Raw genomic sequence first — 19,746 nt, 5'->3', positions numbered from 1 at the left:
GTGCAAATAGGGAAAAAACTGTTTTAGTCTATAGTCGCGCTTTATTTATTTTGCCTGTTACTCACCGGGTTCAGTACACATTACCATTCTCAGGACATACCTTTGCACGCACTTGTCACGCTAGCTCACCGGGTAGGTCCGTCAAATGCCCGCGCGGGAAGCGAATGCGACTACAGCGTACCAGAGGATGGCCTGAGGATGGCAGTGTGTAGCGAAACCGTTAGACAGTTGGCAAAATAAATAAACTGCGACTACAACCTAAGGAAAACTTTTTTAGTATTGCACCAGCTTAGCGCCCGCTCCTTCGCTCACATCATACACTGTATGGCTTGCAGAGATTTTCCTTTGTTTTTATTTAATGTAGTCTTTATGTTGTTCACACGTAGTAATGCCCTCTAAGCTTTTCACGCTCCTTGAGTACTTATAAGCGAGGTCATTTCCGAATGTACTTCTGACCAAAAAGCGATTCTAGTAGCCAGGATCAGTTTTTGCTAATCATGCCTGTAGCGTTCTTGTGGAGGTATTTCCACAGCAAATTTCATCCCCTAATATTTCTTTATAGCTAACCGAGAAGAGAAATACCAATTTTCATAAATTTTCTTAAAAATAACGCTTCAATGCAATGAAATATTTCCTTAAAAATATTGCTGCAAAAAATCTGTCATCGTCCCGTAATTTCTTTTCTACCCAGTGGCAGAACTGTACACGACGTTCAAAGTCGTCGCCATGCAATTCCTAGTGCATAGAAATATGGTACGAGTGCAATCGATGTTGATATAGCATTCTCAACACTGACGTTTTTGAGATTCCCGATTCTCGCGCAATTTGTCTGCTGTTGATGCGGATTAGCCACGACAGCAGCTAAAACACCTACTTGGGCATTATCATTTGTTGCAGGTCATGGTTGACATTTCACATGTGGCTGAACACTTCCTGTTTCCTTAAATAATGTAAATATCCGGCGAACGGTCCGGACACTTGGATGATGTCGTCCAGGACACCGAGCAGCATACATAGCACACGCCCGTTGGGCATTTTGATCACAATAGCCGTACATCAACACGATATCGACCTTTTTCACAGTTGGTAAACTGTCCATTTTAACACGTATCACGAAGCAAATACCGTCCGCACTAACGGAATGTTACGTGATACCACGTACTTATACGTTTGTGAATATTACAGCGCTATCTGTCACAAAGGGAAAAAAGTGGTCCAACTAAAACATTCATATTTCTTTACGTACTACACGAATATGTAATAAAAAATGGGGGTTCCTATTTAAGAAAACGCAGTTGATATCCGTTTAACCTATGGCAGCGCCATCTAGAGGGCCAACCATAGTGCCATCTGGTTTCCCTCTTCAAGCAAGACAAGTTTCGTTCTTTGTAGTTTTTCCTTTGATCCTTATTTCGTGAGATATTTGTCCCGGTCACTTTCAATGGACCTCCCTATATATAGTGTCTTGGCAAACGTTAATGATTATCGATTTGCCAAGAATCAGTTGCTAATATCATTAAGTATTTCACTTCCTGTAAGAGAAATGGTTATAAAACGGAGTACGTCAACTTCACATATTACCGCAAGTACATTTTGAATTCACGACCTAATTAACAGCTGGTATGTCATATCTTTATTGTTATCACCCATAACGTGGATTCCAGATCACTATATCTAGTATCCAGAGCGTCAAATGCGTCTTTAAAATTTTTTAACAACTGTTTCACTTTAAACATGATACTGTATGTGACTATTGAGCTCCTCCTTAAAATTCACTCTTCGAAGCAAACTTGACATAGCTTTGGTAAATGGCGTTGTTAAGGTCATCATCAGAGAGTGCTATTGGAGAGAATAATGGATAACATGGAATTCAGGGTGGTGGGATTCATTCATGGGCTCATGTAATCAGCTTAGAAATTAACTACTGCGGTTCTTTATTTGATGACAACACTTTTTGAGCCGTGCGCTGAGTTTGATTTCTCGCACCCGGCGAGTTTAGCACGTTCTTTGCCGGTTAGATGGTCTTCGGTTTTCTTTCTGGTCGGAAAGAGGAGGAATAGAGTTGAGTGGAAAGACGGGGGGGGGGGGGGGGGCGGTCCGTTATAGAAGATGGTATGTCAGATGGAACATAGGTCTTCCTTGAGAGTATATGGTCAGCGTTGCGAGGCCACTGTTTTTCTGGTGTGATCGTTGGCGGTCAGTGTTCTCCGTGCAGTGCGGTGCGGCTGTTGACCTGCCGTGCTGAGCCAGTCTAGTCCTGCCCTGGCTGTACTTGACCGCGCAGTATCTGGGTTCCTCACGGAGAATTTGGCGCGATTCGGCGATGCCCATCACTCGTGTCTCCTTCTGCACCAGACGACCGTAACGTCTACACCACAGGATTTTGTCAGGCAGTGAGAGAACGCTTTCTTCGGGTTCCGTGGTCGAGGAAAGAGCCCGGTTGAGCTTCCTTATGTCTATGGTGAGCGTCTTTTGTATGTTCTCCAGAGACTTGTCTCCAATGCCTGCTGCTGGTTGTGACTGAAGCAGCTTGATGCTTGCTTTATGCTTAGTTCTTCAGTTTTTTTAGTTGTGATGCGCTCTGACATTTTTCATTTAATGTGATTTTGAATCAGCTTGTACCACGTGTTAAGTTCTCTCCTATGGGGAAATTTGAGTATGTTTAGAGTAAACACTTTTTGGAAAATTTTTGGGTGCCCATTTTGAAGTAAAGTGCAGACTGTTATTTTGATGATTTAGTTTTCAGGCCTAGAGGCCTGTGATCAACTGTGAGTTACAGTTTGTCACCATATTGGTCTTAAGAAAAGAGGATCAACTTTATACAGTGGCACTGAGTCGTTTCTTGCAGCTAGTAATTTTTTTTTCCTTTTATACCACAATAGCCTTTATGAAAAATAAGTAGAATATTTTATATGATGTTTAAATGATGCTATATTAAAAGGTAAACAGTGCTGAAATAAATTCCATGAGGACAACTGAAGATCTTGAGAACTTCTGATTTGATCATGAAGCTAATGAAAGGCCATTTGCATACCTTGGGTTGTGGATAATAGTTTGAAGGCTCCTTCTGCATTTTTTAAGATAGAGATCAACTTTGTTCAACACTTAAGACACTAATAATTTTTATGCTTACCTGGTAGCAATTCCGGCTTCAAGTGCGTACCTCGTTCGAACCTACTAACTTTAACTAGCATCAAGAGCCGAGTTAACTTTCAGTGGCACTTTAATCTTAGCTTACTGTTAATTATTGGATTTCTTCTAGAGCCAGGGCAGAAGCTTTGTTTTTATACACCTGTTTACCGCTTAACAGAGATTTGCTGTATATGTTGTGCCCTCTTTCTGCTTGTTGGCGCCGGGGAGCTGGGTCCCGAGATCTACGCCTGCGGTGTGTTGTGTCTTCCGCGCGTTTGAGCCTTGATTGTGGTGGAGGCGCTTTATTACCTTCTTCTGATTTTCGATGTAAATTATTAATATTTAATATTTTGATGAATAGTAATTTAAAAAGATTTTTGAGGAATATCTAAACTGTTTCGCTTTTGGTATTTCATATTTAACGTCTTTTCTGAAGGGTGAAAGCTCAAGTTTAATCTTCAATGTGTCTTTTAGGTCGAGCCTTGTACCTCGTTGCTGTTGAGGAACAGAAATTACTCTTAGTTAAAAAGCTGTTTAAAGAGTACTTGCCAACATACGATTTTCAGTAGTTTTCCCCAGCTCCTCCTCTAGGAAGCGGTAGTTGGTGTCCGAAGATACAAGCTGTCGGTGCCTGTATCACTTGTCCTTCAAGGGACATTTGGATTATACAATATTTGTCATAAACTTACTGACAAAACACTGTTTCGTCCAAGAAAACAGACGTCAATTCTAGAGAGAACTGTGATAAGACTGAAACTTTACTGCATGTGATTACAATTTTTGCATCACCTACTAAATCTTGTTTCATTTACATTGTTAAAGTAGCAGAATAACGGAGAATGGTAGATTCTGCTAGGAGATTAAATGTAGGACTGCAAAAATTAAAACGTTGTTTAATGAAAACAAGAACTACTTACATCGAACAATATTAGTTTAAACAACAGGAAAAATTTTTATACTGTTGTCTGTCGTTCAGAACCATAGGAAATCGGGGAGCTGCAACAGAAAAGGTAAAAGCCTTTCGAAGCATCCTGTTTGACAGTACTCGTAAGGGTTTATGAACAGACAGAGGACAGATGCATCGAACACACATGTAGATGTTATCCTCTAGAAGTGAAAATCACAAAAGGAAAAATGGCAGGAAAGAACGCACAATGTAAGTAAAGGCTTCAGTAGCGTCAGGTAGGTAACGTATCGTGAACTGAGACTTGCGAAAGCTAGGAAGAAAGGTACGACGATATGTGCTGCCTACTCAGCTATAGATTAAAAACAAAAGAAGAAGAGCCCAAGCCTTTTTCTTTACAATACGCAGAATTCAGACAAATGACGACGAGGAAAAAAGCCCGACACATTTCCAACTTAAACACTCATATTTTTTCCTACAGTTCATTTTCTCCACACAAACAAACTGAGCGTCAATTTAGTCTTCACCAGCAGAAATATTATAATCAAACGCAACGTAGTTTAATGCATTTTCTGGTGTATGTGCGTAAATAAGTTAGAGTCTTTCAGAGAGTAGACGGGGAGGAAAAAAGCCATTTGTGCGAAAATCGATGCGGGACAATCAGTCTTTGTTAGCGCCGCCGTGCGTTAATCAGGCTGCCAGATTAAAGCCGTCACTTCTGCCCTGCTACGCTGTGCTAATGAGCGGCGGCGCAGGCGCTGTGTAGGCAGCCCGCCAGACGAACACGCAGGCAGTATCCCACTAGCTAGAAACTCAGCGCCGCTTCATTCTTCAAGAGTCATTTATTTTCCAAGTATACGAGTATATGAAGTTGATATTTTATGACTATCGTAAGAATTTTTGGAATCATAATTATGTAGGATTTGATTATTTATTCCAGTCATATTTGGTGGAAAATTCGGGTGGTTCACGATATACTCGTAGTAGTCAAAACAAATGCTGCATATTGCCGAAACTTTGATACTGAACGTTGTGATCCAGAAATACGTCGTGTTATCAATACATTGGTCGATTTTTAACGTTGTATGGCGAATAGAAGTGTAACTGTTGAGCAACTAGTCCCCCCCGTCCCCCCCGCCCCCCCCCCCCCCCCCCCCCCCGCCCCCAAATGAATCAAGCGGCTCTCAACAGTGTCCCCTCAATGAATGTACAATAAACATTGTTGTGTATGGGCCTCTGCACCAGGCGCCTTGTTCGTGCACATATGCTGAATGTGGTTCATTGGCGACAAGGCCTCGAATTTGCACGCCCTTACCGCAACTGGACGTCCATAGACTGGCAACAAGTGACCATTTCATATGAATAAAGTTTCATGCTCCACCAGACAGGCCAGATGGCCACTGACGTGCACAGCAAGAAAATCTAAAAGCAAACACCTTCAGCAGTCGTCGTTAGGATCCAAGTCAGAGGGCAATTCGTGAGTAACCTCATCATTCTGGAATGCACAATGGATCAACATAAGTACGTGTCTATCCCTGGGGACCAAGTTCACCCCTATAAGCAGTTTTTTTCTTCATGATGATGACACCTGCCAGCAGGACACTGCAACATGTCACACAGGTCGCAGTATACACGCATAGTTTGAAGAGCACCAAGATGAGTCCACCACACTCCCCGGCCACCACATACCGCAGGTTTAAACTTACTCGCTAAAATGTGGGACCACCTCGATCGGAATCTTCATGCCTTGGATCCTCAACCAAGAATCCTAGGGCCGCTAGTCACAGTGCTGGTGTCAGTATGGCTCCACATCCCAGTCGGTACTTCCAGAAAGTCAGTGTCTCTCTTCCTGCACTTTTCGCAGCGTCTGTGCTGCAAAAGGTGGTTATTTAGGCTTTTGTCAGCTGGTCATATTAATGTGGGTAGAAATCGTATGTATACAGTATTTACATCTACTTTTGTCTACAGTTCAACATGTACGTCATAGCCTCTTTATAAAAAGTCTTCTTAACGCACCTTATGTGGAGCGGTGCCAACGCCTTTGACAAGGAACCTCTTGTAATTCTCATCGAGATAGCCTTTGAGGTAGCACGATGCACACACTTAGCCTGCCTTAGGTGGTATCTTCATCTAAGATGCGTATATTTTCGATGTGAGTCCTACAAATTCAACAATCAGCAAATCATTCGCCTCGCCTTTTTTGAGGCGGCTAACCGTCCTGTTTTGTGGTGTTATTTCAAAAGGACTATTGGGTGCCTATCCAGACGTGTCGAATTCTTCGTGATTGTGCCTAATTACTTCATAGGGATCGCAGCCTTTCACCCAATAGGTGAAACTGTCTGCATCTACTTAAAGTAACTTGGGATCGGCAAAGATTGGCTTCACAAACTCATGGTGAAAGCGGCATATGGAGAATTTCGATAGGTCCAGAACGCACTCACCGATATAGACAGGCTTGTGAACGAGAGTGAAACCTTGGTCATTTTCACAGTGACTAGTCCTTCATTGAGGATGGTGGCCTATTTCAAATTTGGTCTGGCCATGTAAAATCTTGCGCCATGAAGCCTTTCCTACCGGTAAACTAAATAAATTTCGCGATATTCTGTAACATTTTTCAAGGTTTTTCAAAAAACTGTATTATTCATACTAACTTGAAAAAATCCTTTGCAATGTCATACTTGACGAGAGCCCTTTGTTCGGTCTTCACTGCACTGTACTCATTGAAGCAACACTGCTCGAAGAGAATTCTGCAGGTGATACTAACAACTTCCATCTCCATCCTGTGATATCACTGAAGCTTTCTGAAATGCAGAATATATCGCTGCTTGTACCTCGGTACTGCCAACAGATCTGGAATGAAACCATTTAGGCGAAATAGCCACTCCAGACGCAGCGGGAAATCGTTGTGAACTTCATACAAATGGGGAGGGGGGATACGCCAGTTCTACCTCCAGAACATGTCCGTCATCAGCATCCTCAGTCACATCATGTGTCTTTTCCTTAAAACTGACGATTTCCTCCTCAGGTAGCCATTAGAACCCTCCAAACAGTCGAATTATTACAGACGTTCTTTAAATCCAAGTAAAGGTTGTAACTTAAATCGTCATTTGGTCTGTACTCCTTCTCACTTATTTGTGGGATATTCGCATGTGCACACACTGCAAAAGCCTGCTGTGAATGCCACGTCCTAAGAAGCACAGCATTGTTCAACACTGGTCTGCAGTTCGATGTTGACGTGCATCTTCCATAATATTGCATCCCAAAAAAAGCCCTAGTGCGGTGAAATAGAAGGGAGAATCCATAGAGAATGTAACATGGATGGGGTAGCAATATAGATGTAGATGAGTTCAAAGGGAAATTATAACATGCTATGGAGGTATGTGCGAGTTCTGGTGATGAGTTTACACACTCTTATTATTCTTCATGCATGAAGTTTCCGTCGTACGACACTGCTGAAAATGTGTACACACTGTTTTATTACTACTTTCCACACATGATCATAACTGTGGTCTCGGGAAGATTACCGACCTTCTTACACCCTCAAACGCAAGTGTGCACACACACACACACACACACACACACACACACACACACACACACACACACACAGCACCTACTTGCTGTATACATTACCTATGGACAGCTCCCCAGTTAAGGGGCTGCGGAAAGGCTCAAAATCATGAAAAGTTCAATTTTTACTTTTTTGCGTTTTCTGAATCTGCAGACTATTACCTTTTAATAGATATATAATTTATTCAATTCCGAAGACTACAACTATTTTTAAATTTTTTTTGAAATGTGTTCTACATGGGCGTGACTCACTGTGGCGCTGTTAAACTGCTGTCAAATGGTGTTATTATTAACGACCGTGTTCATCAGGTACATTTTAGTGATGTGAAATAAAGTATGTGTTGTGGCTAACCTGTGATGGTTCAATATATTTCGCTGGTGTGATTGTCGAGTGTTTCATGTTTATTTACTCTGTCGTTATCTCGAAAATATTCGTAATTAATTCTCTTTCTTGAGTCTCTGTTTTGTTGAAGTATAATAATGAGTAAAAGTAAAGTTATTATAAATCCTCTGAAGGCTTTTAAGAAAAGGAGAAATGTTGGAAAGCCAAAGGTATGTGTTATTACTGTAAACAATAAAGACGATAACCAAGTGAGTGAACCTAACCTCTCATGTACACCTGCCCATAGCAGTCAAATTGGGAAAGAAAATACTTCACGGAAGAAGCTTGGTTCAATGAGTGAAAACTATGAATGTTTTATGGGCGAATCGGATGTGAATGAAATATTTGATATGTCGGTTCTCAAAGGAATTTTTTCAAACTGTGTAAGATGTATTCATTGTAGTGAAGTTGGTCTGGAACTCTCCATGACAAAGCACGTAGGACTTGCTAGTGAAATACAACTGAAATGTGATAAGTGTTCGTACATGACCACCTTTTGGAACAGTGTTGCAGTAACTGCAACTGAAGAAAATGGTAGCAAAATCTACGAACACAACAACGAGCGATGCTTGCTTTAGACAAGGAACGCCTTCGGGCTGCAGACAGGGCTGTAAAGAGTCTAGAAATACAAGCAAGAGGAACAAGAGGAAGCTGGAGGAGGAGTTTGCAGAGGATGAAGATAATCCATCCTATGGACCTGGAATGCATTAAAAAGTTAATCCAATCTTTGTCGCTCGATTCCCAAAACTTTTATTTTCTCATACTAATTACATGTTTTCTAAGGATCTTCCAAACATATTTGTTTCAAACTTTCAGTAAATGTTACACAGTACCTTCTGCATAATTTAACACAGCCTTTTTCCAAAAAAAACTGTATATTTTTGAATATATAAATAAAAAATTGCAAAAAAATGTTGTGAATTTTCATTACAATTGAAAAAAAATCATCTTTAATAACTGAACTAAAATTTTGTAAAATCCCTGTGTTAAGTTGTAGCCCATATTCCAATAAATAATCTGTAAAAAGTTCAACTTCCTACCTCAAATACTTTGTGAGGAAAGATGTAATTTATAAGCGTTATTTTAACATTGCAAGTATAGGGCGTTCCGGAGCCCCTTAAGCGATACAAGAGACCTTGAAATAACTTCGCCCACAGCCACAAATTTATCCCGACAGTGAGTCTAGATTTTATACAGTGCGGCAAAGGATTTGCGCTCTGTGTGACGACTCATTTTTAACACTTAACAAGTATAGACATTTCTTCTCTAGACGTATCGTAAAAAAAGATATAGAAAGTCTGTTGAAAGAAGTGGACAGCATTTTGCACACTGGATATAGCTTAAGCTTACACGGCAATAAGATGAAGGTAATAGAAATAGAAGATTTGGAAACAATGCATTAGTGGATTTACGTGTTTACCCAAGTAGGTCAAGACGCAGTTGTATCATATCTCAGTGAGGAACTTGAAGAATTTAGCTCTGGGCAGGGACATGCAGAGGAACTGGTCCAAGTCTGAAATAATAGTTAACTTTTCATTTCATTTGATTGATACGTACGTAGTAGAAGAGTTCATGTAGGCATGGACCCTCAATACCATACATTGATGTAAAGACACTTCTAAAATACAGAGACTATTGCTTAATAAGTATAAGCAGTGCAAGAAAGCTTAAGTAAATCCCGTTGCAGAATATTGTTGTAATATCAATCACAAAACCCAAAGAAATTCAGGTCATATGTAAAGGCTGTTAGTGGTGCTAAAGTCAATGTCCAGGCACTCATGGACAAGACAGGATTTGAAATCGAGGTTAAGAAAGCGAAATCAGAAATGTTGATTTCAGTTTTCAAACGTTATTTTGCAAATTAAAAATCTAGGAACTGCCCAGTATCATTCTCGCAAAGATGAGTGCTATAGCTATTACTACCAATGTCACTGAGAAACAGCGCAAGTAGCTAAAAACGAGCAAAGCCACAGGTCCCAATCGAATCTCTATCGCATTACACACCGACTACGTGGCTGAGTGACCCCCTCCTTTTAACCGTACTGAGACCGTAGATCTGTCGAACATAAAATCTGCCCAGTAGAATCCACAGGTCACACCCGTCTAGAAGAAGTGTATTGGAAGTTGTCCACAAACAGTCATCCAATACCCTTCACATCCATTTGTTGTACAATCTTATTATTATCTTCTGAGCTCAAACGTTACGAGGTATCTCGAACAGCATAATCTCCTCCACGACTACCAGCGTGGACCCAGAAAACATCGATCATATCAAACCTAATTCGCACTTTTCTCAGTTAACATCCTGAAACCAATCAATCAGGGGAGTGAAGTAGATGCAATATTTGACGGCTTTCGAAAAGTATTTCCGAAAAGCATTTGACTTAGTACCACATACACGCTTATTATCGAAATTACGATCATTGGGATATCACGCGCAATTGAGGATTGGGGATTTCTTGCTAGGCAGGACGCGACATACACGTATCATCTAGAATAGAGGGTCATCGACAGAGATTGCCCCACGGAAGTGTGATGGAACCCTTACTGCTCACATTGTGTGTGAATGAGGTTGCAGACATTACTAATAGCAATCTCAGACCTTTCGCGGATGACCCGGTTTTCTATAACGAAATACTGTCTGGGAGCAGCTACACAAGTATTCAGGCGTAACTTGGTAAGATTGCAAAGTAGTGCAAAGGTTAGTAACTTGCTTTAATGACTAGAAATGTAAGACTGTGAGTCACGAGTGGAAGAGGTCAATTCTAGTAAATACCTGGGTTTAACAATTTTTAGGGGTATGGAAACGAAGTATCACATAGTGAAACGTATCTGTAACAACCAATTTCACGTTTTCTTAATTATTACTGTTTTCTGTTTCATTTATAAAGTTTCGCCGACGACAGTTTGTTGTCGTCTGGTTGAGCAGGTGCTAAGCACTTAGGAAAGGGATGCGTTCAACCAACTTCCTTAATTTTGTATCATGACAGCAACCTCTTTCCCATCTCTACTACCCTCTGAGTAAATACGATATATAATGCGTGATTTTAAATGTAACGTTGGAGTCAGAGCGAGTCTCTCCACATTAGAAGCTGTACCAACCACCCTTGTGTCCCCACCACAGAAATACAGTAGTGCAGCCTGAACTCGTTCAAAGTATTCCCGTAATTTTTGTGTATATGATTGACTAGGTTTAGGAAGCGGGAGTTTCCCACACTATGCGAAAATGCCGTTAGACTCGCCAGTAACCCGCCATAGGCCGGCAACTCTGACGCTGCAATCGCCGTTGCCGACATGTAAGTACCAGTGTTCGTCTCGACATATGCTGCTGTGATTGTGGATGTCTTTGTGAAAGACAGTTCTTAAATTTGGTTAGGAAACGAGTTCATTCATTTTAGTTGTGCAGTAGGGAATTTATCCACTTAAATTTCCGAGTTATTTCATTACAATTCAGGCGTGATGTGTGAACTTCCAACGGTGTTTTCTTCTGGGCAAGATCCGACCACATGTCTTCAACAGGTCTGCTAATTAGCTTTTAACTGTTTTCCGTGAGCTTGACGCTTAATGTGTCTCATTACGTGAAGTGTAAAATCAATAGAACACTACTGATTTTGTCTTACTTTTCAGATCTTGGCGAGGTACGTGATCCACAAGTCATACAGTCACGTGTGATGTTCAAAGCATCTAAAATTGTGGAAGACTTCAGTAACCCAATAGCTCTCAGTGATTTTCTTGTAACGTTTCCAAGGACCTTACATTTAATTTACCGTGGTTTTAAAGCGGTTCCGTTTCTGTACTGAACTTGTCCTTTTGTGTGAGCATTCCACCTTGTGCAGCCAAATCAATAGTCTGCAAGTGGACATCACCTCAATTCAGAAGTGCAGAGGATCACAAATAAAATGAACCCTCAAACTTACAGTGAATATTGATCTATTGTTTACTTACAAGTTTTAATTCAGTTCTAGTGGTATGATAGTCCCTTTGTGTGTGTGTGTGTGTGTGTGTGTGTGTGTGTGCGCAACCAGGTGAAATTAAATTAGTAGCTTGGTAATGGGAAATAGCTGCATTCATAGTATAGAGAATTTTGAGTAAACGAACGGCTATAAGTATGAAGGAATTTTTATGAATCATTTTGATTTTGATATAATTTCACTGCAAGTGTTTAAATTTGGCCATTGCTCTGAGACCTCCACCCCGCCCCTCCCCTCTGTATTAATAATTTTGTTGTAGTGGTATAATTAAGTAGGAATCCCTTTAACTTCCCTGGTGTGGGAGTTTAAATGAGTCGTAATGCAAAATAATGACGTTCTTGGAGACTCTCAAAGTCTATACTCCAGTCCTCTTGTGAGGTAACAGTACATACATTTTGACTGAAGAAAACTAATTAATACTCCTATGTAAATTAAGGGACAGATCTCGATTAATGTATTTTTCAAATGTTCGATTGGAATTGTGGAATGGGCATTGGATAATGATGATAATAAATAGTCAATTTATTCATACGTAATCTACTGTTTGCTATCCCCATGTACGTATCCCGCCTTTCATATAAACCTCATTAAGCTACCTCTCAGAACATTTACGTCTCAGGAATGTTTCTCAGGCCGATTTCTTAAAAGAGCTTAATTTAGTGTGTGGAAGTGCGGTTCTTGCCACGTTAATCTTCACTACATGCTAGCAGCTAAGCGAAAGCATTATCCATTGCTTAGCTCAAATGGAGATATTCATTTTATTGTGCCTAATAAGAAAAGTTACTGAAGGTTTCGCTCGAGTTTGCACTTGTAATGGACGATGATAAGAAGACAAGACGTTGATTCTCCTCCCCCACTGATATGAAATCTATTAGCAAACGCAGCCATTTAACGCGCGCAGTCGTAGGTAAAGCAAGCGACAGGCTTATGTTCCTTTGATAGAATGCTAGCGAAATGCAATAAGTCTACAAAGGAGATTGTTTCCAATGCACTTGTGCGGTTCACCCTAGAATATTGCTCATGTGCGTGGGAAAGTATTAAATAGGACCAACAGACGCTACTGAGTATGTACAAAGAATGGCGGCACTAATGGTCAAGGGTAAGCTCCTCGGAGATGCTAAAAAACTGAACTGGGTATCGCCCACACAATCCTGAGGAGACCTACTTAGGACATATGAAGAACCAGCTTTAACCCACGCAATACCAACGGGGCTAGGAAGGGGTACTTTACGCACAACTTTTGAAAACATGGTAATCTACTCAGTTACTTTACATTTTAAACTTTTTAAAAAACGTACTGTTTTTAATGAATTCTTCTACAGGAATCCATAAATGTTTTAAATTTTTCAATTACGATTACATAAAAAAATTTAAGTCTTAGATATCACTTCCCCACTAAATGTCACATTCAATATTTTCGGGTTAGGATATTCCTCACACGTCAATATCTCTTTAAAAAGTATGTCGTGAGTAAAAGTCAACAATCATTACTGAAATTTGCACTTTTTAAATTATTTTATATGATGGGCGTAAAATAACCCCCCCCCCCTCCTCCCCCATGGCGTTACACTTTATTGAAAGGTGTTGATATTGCTAAGAGTGTGCTGTAAGATACCTTCAGGTTCTGTACGCTAGTTACACATCAGTACCACGTTAAGACATATGTCGTTTGTATAAGCCAACGACAATTAACGGATTTAGTTTTTTTTTAATTTTTTAGGATAGGCATAAAGTGGCCTCCTCTTGGTAACGCGAGTTATAAGTGCAATAGTATTGCTAGGATTAATTACGGCGCTCACAGAAACGTTCAGGCAACTGCACTCCGCGGACGCAATACGTGAATGCAGTGGGAAGAAGCTCCAATAAATGGTACAATGGGAAATAGCCTCTGTTATTTACTTCTCAGTGCTTATATAGTATGGATGTAGAAGTAGACGTAGTGGGAGATGTCGGAGAATTCTCCGATCTAAGAAGAAAAACTGGTCGAAGCAAATAGACTGGCACAAGCGAAGAAAATATTCTTGAATAGAAGAGGTCTTCTGGGATCAGATATTGGAATAAAGAATTTACTGAAAGTGTACATCTAAGTTTAACAGGAGGTGCGATATTTTTTCACAGAGCAAAATTTGATGCTTTTTTTCAACGTTTAAAGCTTTCCCACTTGAGAAAAAGCAGTCAGTAACTTAAAAAAATAGTGTTATCTTCTCTGAGAAGGGACATACACTGAAGAAAACAAATCACAACACGAAGGAGGAGCTGTGCGACATAAATGGAAGTTGGTAGGCGTGTTCCTACGTCTGAAAGATGATGTCTATGAGGATGCAAATCAGGTTAGCTTTAAGTACATGCTGTAGTGGTCGTGAGCGCGGTGAATAGGTGCTAATCAAGAATGCCTTAATGGCGACAAAGACGCTACTATCAACGCCTCACTGAATTTGAACGAGGTCGAGTAATATGCTGCGAGAAGCGGATGTCAATTCTGCGATACTGGAGAAAGACTTGGCGGGAATGTAGCCACTGCACGTGATTGCTGGAAGCTGTGATCACGAGAATGTACGGTCGCAAGAAGACACGGCTCCGGACACCTACGTGTCTCTCCTCGGAGGGAAGATCATCGTATTCGTCGTATGGCTCTGGCGCGTCTAACTGCAACTGCAGCAGCAATCTGAGCAGCAGTTGGAACCACAGCGCCACAGCCAATGGTTAAGTCGGTTACTTCAAGGAAAGATCCGATCCGGACGCCCTATAGCGTGCAAAAATGGTTCAAATGGCTCTGAGCACTATGCGACTTAACTTCTGAGGTCATCAATCCCCTAGAACTTAGAACTACTTAAACCTAACTAACCTAAGGACATCACACACATCCATGCCCGAGGAAGAATTAGAACTTGCGACCGTAGCGCCCGCTCGGCTCCAGACTGCAGCGCCTAGAGCCGCACTATAGCGTGCATTCCACTGAAACCAAACCACAGCCCTTTGCGACTTCACTGCTGTCAAGTGAGAGCTCGCTCATTGGAGGGCAGGGCTGAGGTCTGTGGTATTTTCTGACGTAATCTAGTTCTGCCTCGGTACCAGTGATGGCAGTGTGTCATTTAGAGGAAGACCCGCTTAGGGCCTGCAACCAATCTGTCTACATGCTAAACACACTGGATCCACAACTGGAGTTACGGTCTGGGATGCGATTGCGTATGGAAGCAGGAGCACTTTCGTGGTTTTCCCACGCACCCCGGCTACAAATCTGTAAGTCAGTCTTATGATTCGACCTGTTGTTTTGCCATTCGTGAACATCAGTCCACTGCGTGTTTTCAATCAGAATGACGCTCGCCCACATACCGTTGATGTAACCCAGTATGCTCCGTGGACACGTTGCCTTGGCCTGCTCGATCATCAGATCTGTCCCCAATCGATCACGTATGGGACAGCGTAGGACGATAAGTCCGGTATCATTCAGAAACAGTATTATTCATCCCTATATAAAGCGAACGAGTGCAACAGACGTGGAACTCCAGCCCACAAACTGACGCATGGCACCGGTACAGAGCAGTGCAGGCGCGTTTGCATGCTTCCATTCAACGGTCTGGTAGTTACATCGGTTATTAAGTTACCAGAATTTAATATTTGCAACGGCTTATCTCTCGCTTACATTAACCTCTTATATTGCAGCCGTCCGCAGTTGCCCAGCGGTTCTAGGCGCTTCATTCCGGAACCGCGCTGTTGCTACGGTCGCAGGTTGTAATCCTGCCTCGGGCATGATTGTCAGTCATGTCCTTAGGTTAGTTAAGTTCCATTAGTTCTAAGTCTAGGGGACTATTGACCTCAGATGTTAAGTCCCATAGTGCTCAGAGCCATTTGAACCATTTTGTTATCTTGCAACGTTAATCACTTAAAATATTATCTAGACAAGTGTATTCCTCATTTTCATTACTCTACATTAATTGTTGTTTTGGTGTTGGGATTTTTTCTCCACGAGTGTAGTAACGGCACACAGAAATTATAATTTTTTTCCTTAATTGCATTTCGATCCCTCCCCCCCACCCCTCCCCCCCTCCGGGCTGGCAGCAGCGTAATATGCTGCTCTACAGCCTACATAAAATTTAAGAAACGTAATGAGAATATAAACAAACAAGAGAAAAGGCGATAAAACGGTGACATTATAAAAAACTGAAAAATGGCGGAAAGTTGTGGAATTTAAAATATAAAAACAATGCGCTGACGATGCGGATGAAGACTCACAATAAGCAGACAGGCACAACTGAAAAAACAAGGCGAAAGTCTGATTTCTGTTCGCACGAGATAAAAAACAGAACTAGTGACAGTATGGTGGCTGTTCGCAACATGACAGGTGACGCACAACACTGAACACTCACATAAAACAGCACTATACAGGTGACACGGAGGCAGATTTGGGGCGGGGTGGGGGGGTGGAGAGGACCCGGACAGACGATGGAAAAAAGAGGGGGAGGAGAGGAAGAAAAAGGGGGAGCCGATGGAGGGAAGGGACATAATAAACGGGGGCAGGGCAGACGCGAGAAGGAGTGGGAAAGGCAGTGGGGGGGGGGGGGGGGTGGAGAAGAAACTATAGCAGATGATAAACAATGTTGTCTATAATAGTTACAAAGAGATGAAAACCTTTGCACAAGGTATGAACGTAGGAGATCAGTATCAAACCAATTGGGAAGCTGATAATGAACTCGTACGTAATTGGGGATTATTGCTTGATACGTATTTGCAACTGTGTAAATTTCGTTTGTGTGATTCTGTCTGCTCCTGTTGTCTTTTACACGACGGCAGCTCTTGCTAGTGGTATTCGCTGCGAGGTGAGGAGAGGTGAGGTGAGTGCGTATTTCGCCCCCGGGCCCTAATGACCCCGTCCTCGACGTGCTAGGCCCAATAACCGCCGCACCGCAGCCGCCGCGGCCGCGCGGAAAGTTATTATGGTGGAAACGAGCCGGGCGCGCGGGGCCGGGCTGGCGCACGCCACGCCATCCCCTGATTTGTTCCGCACACAGCCGGCAGGCGGCAGCAGCGGCGGCGGCGGCGGCGGCGGCGGCAGGCAGCCCGCGTAACCCCCCGTCGCGCGGGCTTTCATTTCCTGCGCGCAAGCGTGAGGGCGGCCTGTGGGTGAGGCAGTGCCTGCCGACTCTTTAAATAAAAAAAAAAAAATCCCTGCCATGCCGCGCGCCCGCTGATTTATACAAATCGTGAAGCCGCAAAACAGGCGGTGGCAACGCCGTTCTGTATCACCCGGCCAGGAAATCGTACATATTCGGTGAGCTCCCAGCTGCGTAGTTCACGGTAGGGCTGTTGATAAAATATCGATATATCGAAGAGTTTTCCAAAAGTAAGGATACACGTCGGCGACATTTTCCTAAATATCGATAGCAAAATATGGCAATCCGAGTGCAGATACTTATATTTTATGTTAAATTTTTTCACAATTTTCGGCAAATATATAAAACCTGTTGAAATTACAGTGGAATATAATTTTACATTTATTGTATGAGGGAGTCTTACTACGTCTTGAGCTTCCATCATGTACAGTCTTTCTCTGCGACTGTGTGAAGCAAGTATATGTGACACATACGAACTCTGATTGCAGTACAGGGTGGAGGTGTGAATGGAATAACAAGATTTCCGATGTGCAGAAGCACACCAGACCCATTAAGACATAATTTTTAACACAACCTTTTTTTTTTTTATTTTTTTTTTTTTTTTTTTGAGTCATCAGTCATTTAACTGGTTTGAAGCGGCCCACCACGATTTCTCGCCTGCGACAACTTCTTCATCTCAAAACTGTACATACCACATACGTTCTCAATTACTTTCTAGCTTATTCCAGTCCGCTATAGTTTTTGCCCTCTGTAGCTCCTTGTAGTACCATGAAAGTCATTTGCTGGTGTCTTAACAGGTCCTATCATCCTGCCTCTTTTCCTTGTCAGTGTTTTCCACATATTCCTTTCCTCTCAGATTCTCCGCAGCACCTCCTCATTTCTTGCCTTATGAGTCTACCCAATTTTCAACATACATCCGTAGCACCACGTCTCAAATGCTTCGATTCTCTTCTGTTCTGGTTTTCCCACAGTCCATGTTTCACATCCATACAATGCTGTGCTCCAAACGTACAGTCTCAGAAATTTCTTCCTCAAATCAAGGCCTATCTTTGATACTAGTAGACTTCTCTTGGCCCGGAATGCCCCTTCTGCCAGTGCTAGTCTGCTTTTGATGTCCTCCTTACTCTGTACGTCGTTATGTTGCTGCCCAGGTTGCAGAATTGCTTAAATTCATCTACTTCGTGACCATCAATCCATTCATCTACTTCGTGACCATCAATCCTCATGTTTCTGCTGCTTCTAATTGCTTTCGTCTTTTTTCGATTTACTATCAATCCATATTCTGTACTCATTAGACTGTTCATTCCATTCAGCAAATCGTGTAATTCTTCATCACCATCACTCAGCACAGCAATGTCATCAGTGAATCGTATCGTTATGTTTTCACCTTTAATTTTGACACCACTCCTGAACCTTTCTTTTGTTTCTATCATAGCTTCCTCTATGTACAGATTGACCAGTAGGGGCGAAACACTACATCCCTGTCCTACACCCTTTTAAATCCGAGCATTTCCTTCTTGGTCGTTCACTCTTATTACTCCCTCTTGGTTCTTGCACATATTGTGTTTTTTTAGCTTACTCCTATTTTTCTCAGAATTTCGAACGTCTTCACCATTTTACATTGTCGAACGCTTTTTCCAGGTCGACAAATGCTATGAACGTGTCTTGGTTTTTCTTTAGCCTTGCTTCCGTTATCAAACGCAACGTCAGAATTGCTGCTCTGTTGCCTTTACCTTTCCTAAAGCCAGAGTGATCGTCATCTAACACATTCGCTATTTTCTTTTTCGTACTTCTGTATATTATTCTTGCAAGCAACTCGGATGCAAAATGATTGTGCGATAATTCTCACACTTGTCAGCTCTTACAGTCTTCGGATTGGCGTGGACGATATTTTTTCGAAAGTTGAAAGTTACGTCGCCAGGCTGATACATTTTACACTCCAACCTGAATAATTGTTTTTTCGCCATTTCCCCCAAAGATTTAGAAATTCTGATGGAATGTTATATAACCCTTCTGCCTTACTTGAACTTAACTCCTCCAAAGCTCTAATACATTCTGATTCTAATACTGGATACCCTATCTCTTCTAAGTCGACTCCCCTTTCTTCTTCAAGCACATCAGTCAAATATTCCCCCTTATAGAAGCCTTCAATGTACTCTTTCCACCTATCCGCTCTCTCCTTCGCAATTAACAGTGGAATTCCCTTTGCACTCTTAATGTTACCACCCTTGCTTTTAATTTCAACGAAGGCTGTTTTGACTTTCTTATATGCGGAGTCAGTCCTCCCGACAATCATTTATTTTTTGATTTCTTCACATGTTTCATGCATCCATTTCGTCTTAGCTTCCCTGCACTTCGTATTTGTTTCATACCTCAGCGACTTGTTTCTGTATTCCTGAATTTCCCTGAAATTTTTGTACTTCCTTCTTTCATCGATCAGCTGAAATATTTCTTCTATTACCCATGGTTTCTTCGCAGTTACCCTCTTTGTACCTTTGTTTTCCTTGCAACTTCTGTGATTGCCCTTTTTGGAGATGATCATTCTTTTCAACTGCACTGCCTACTGAGCTATTCCTCATTGCCATATCTTTCCTTAGTGTTTCCACATTCCACTTCTTTGCGTGCTGATTCTTCTTGACTAATCTCTTAAACTTCAGCCTATCTTCATCACTACTA

This window comes from Schistocerca serialis, chromosome 6 (genome assembly GCF_023864345.2).
Source record: "Schistocerca serialis cubense isolate TAMUIC-IGC-003099 chromosome 6, iqSchSeri2.2, whole genome shotgun sequence".
Lineage (NCBI taxonomy): Eukaryota > Metazoa > Arthropoda > Insecta > Orthoptera > Acrididae > Schistocerca > Schistocerca serialis.
This window is presented reverse-complemented; position numbering follows the sequence as displayed.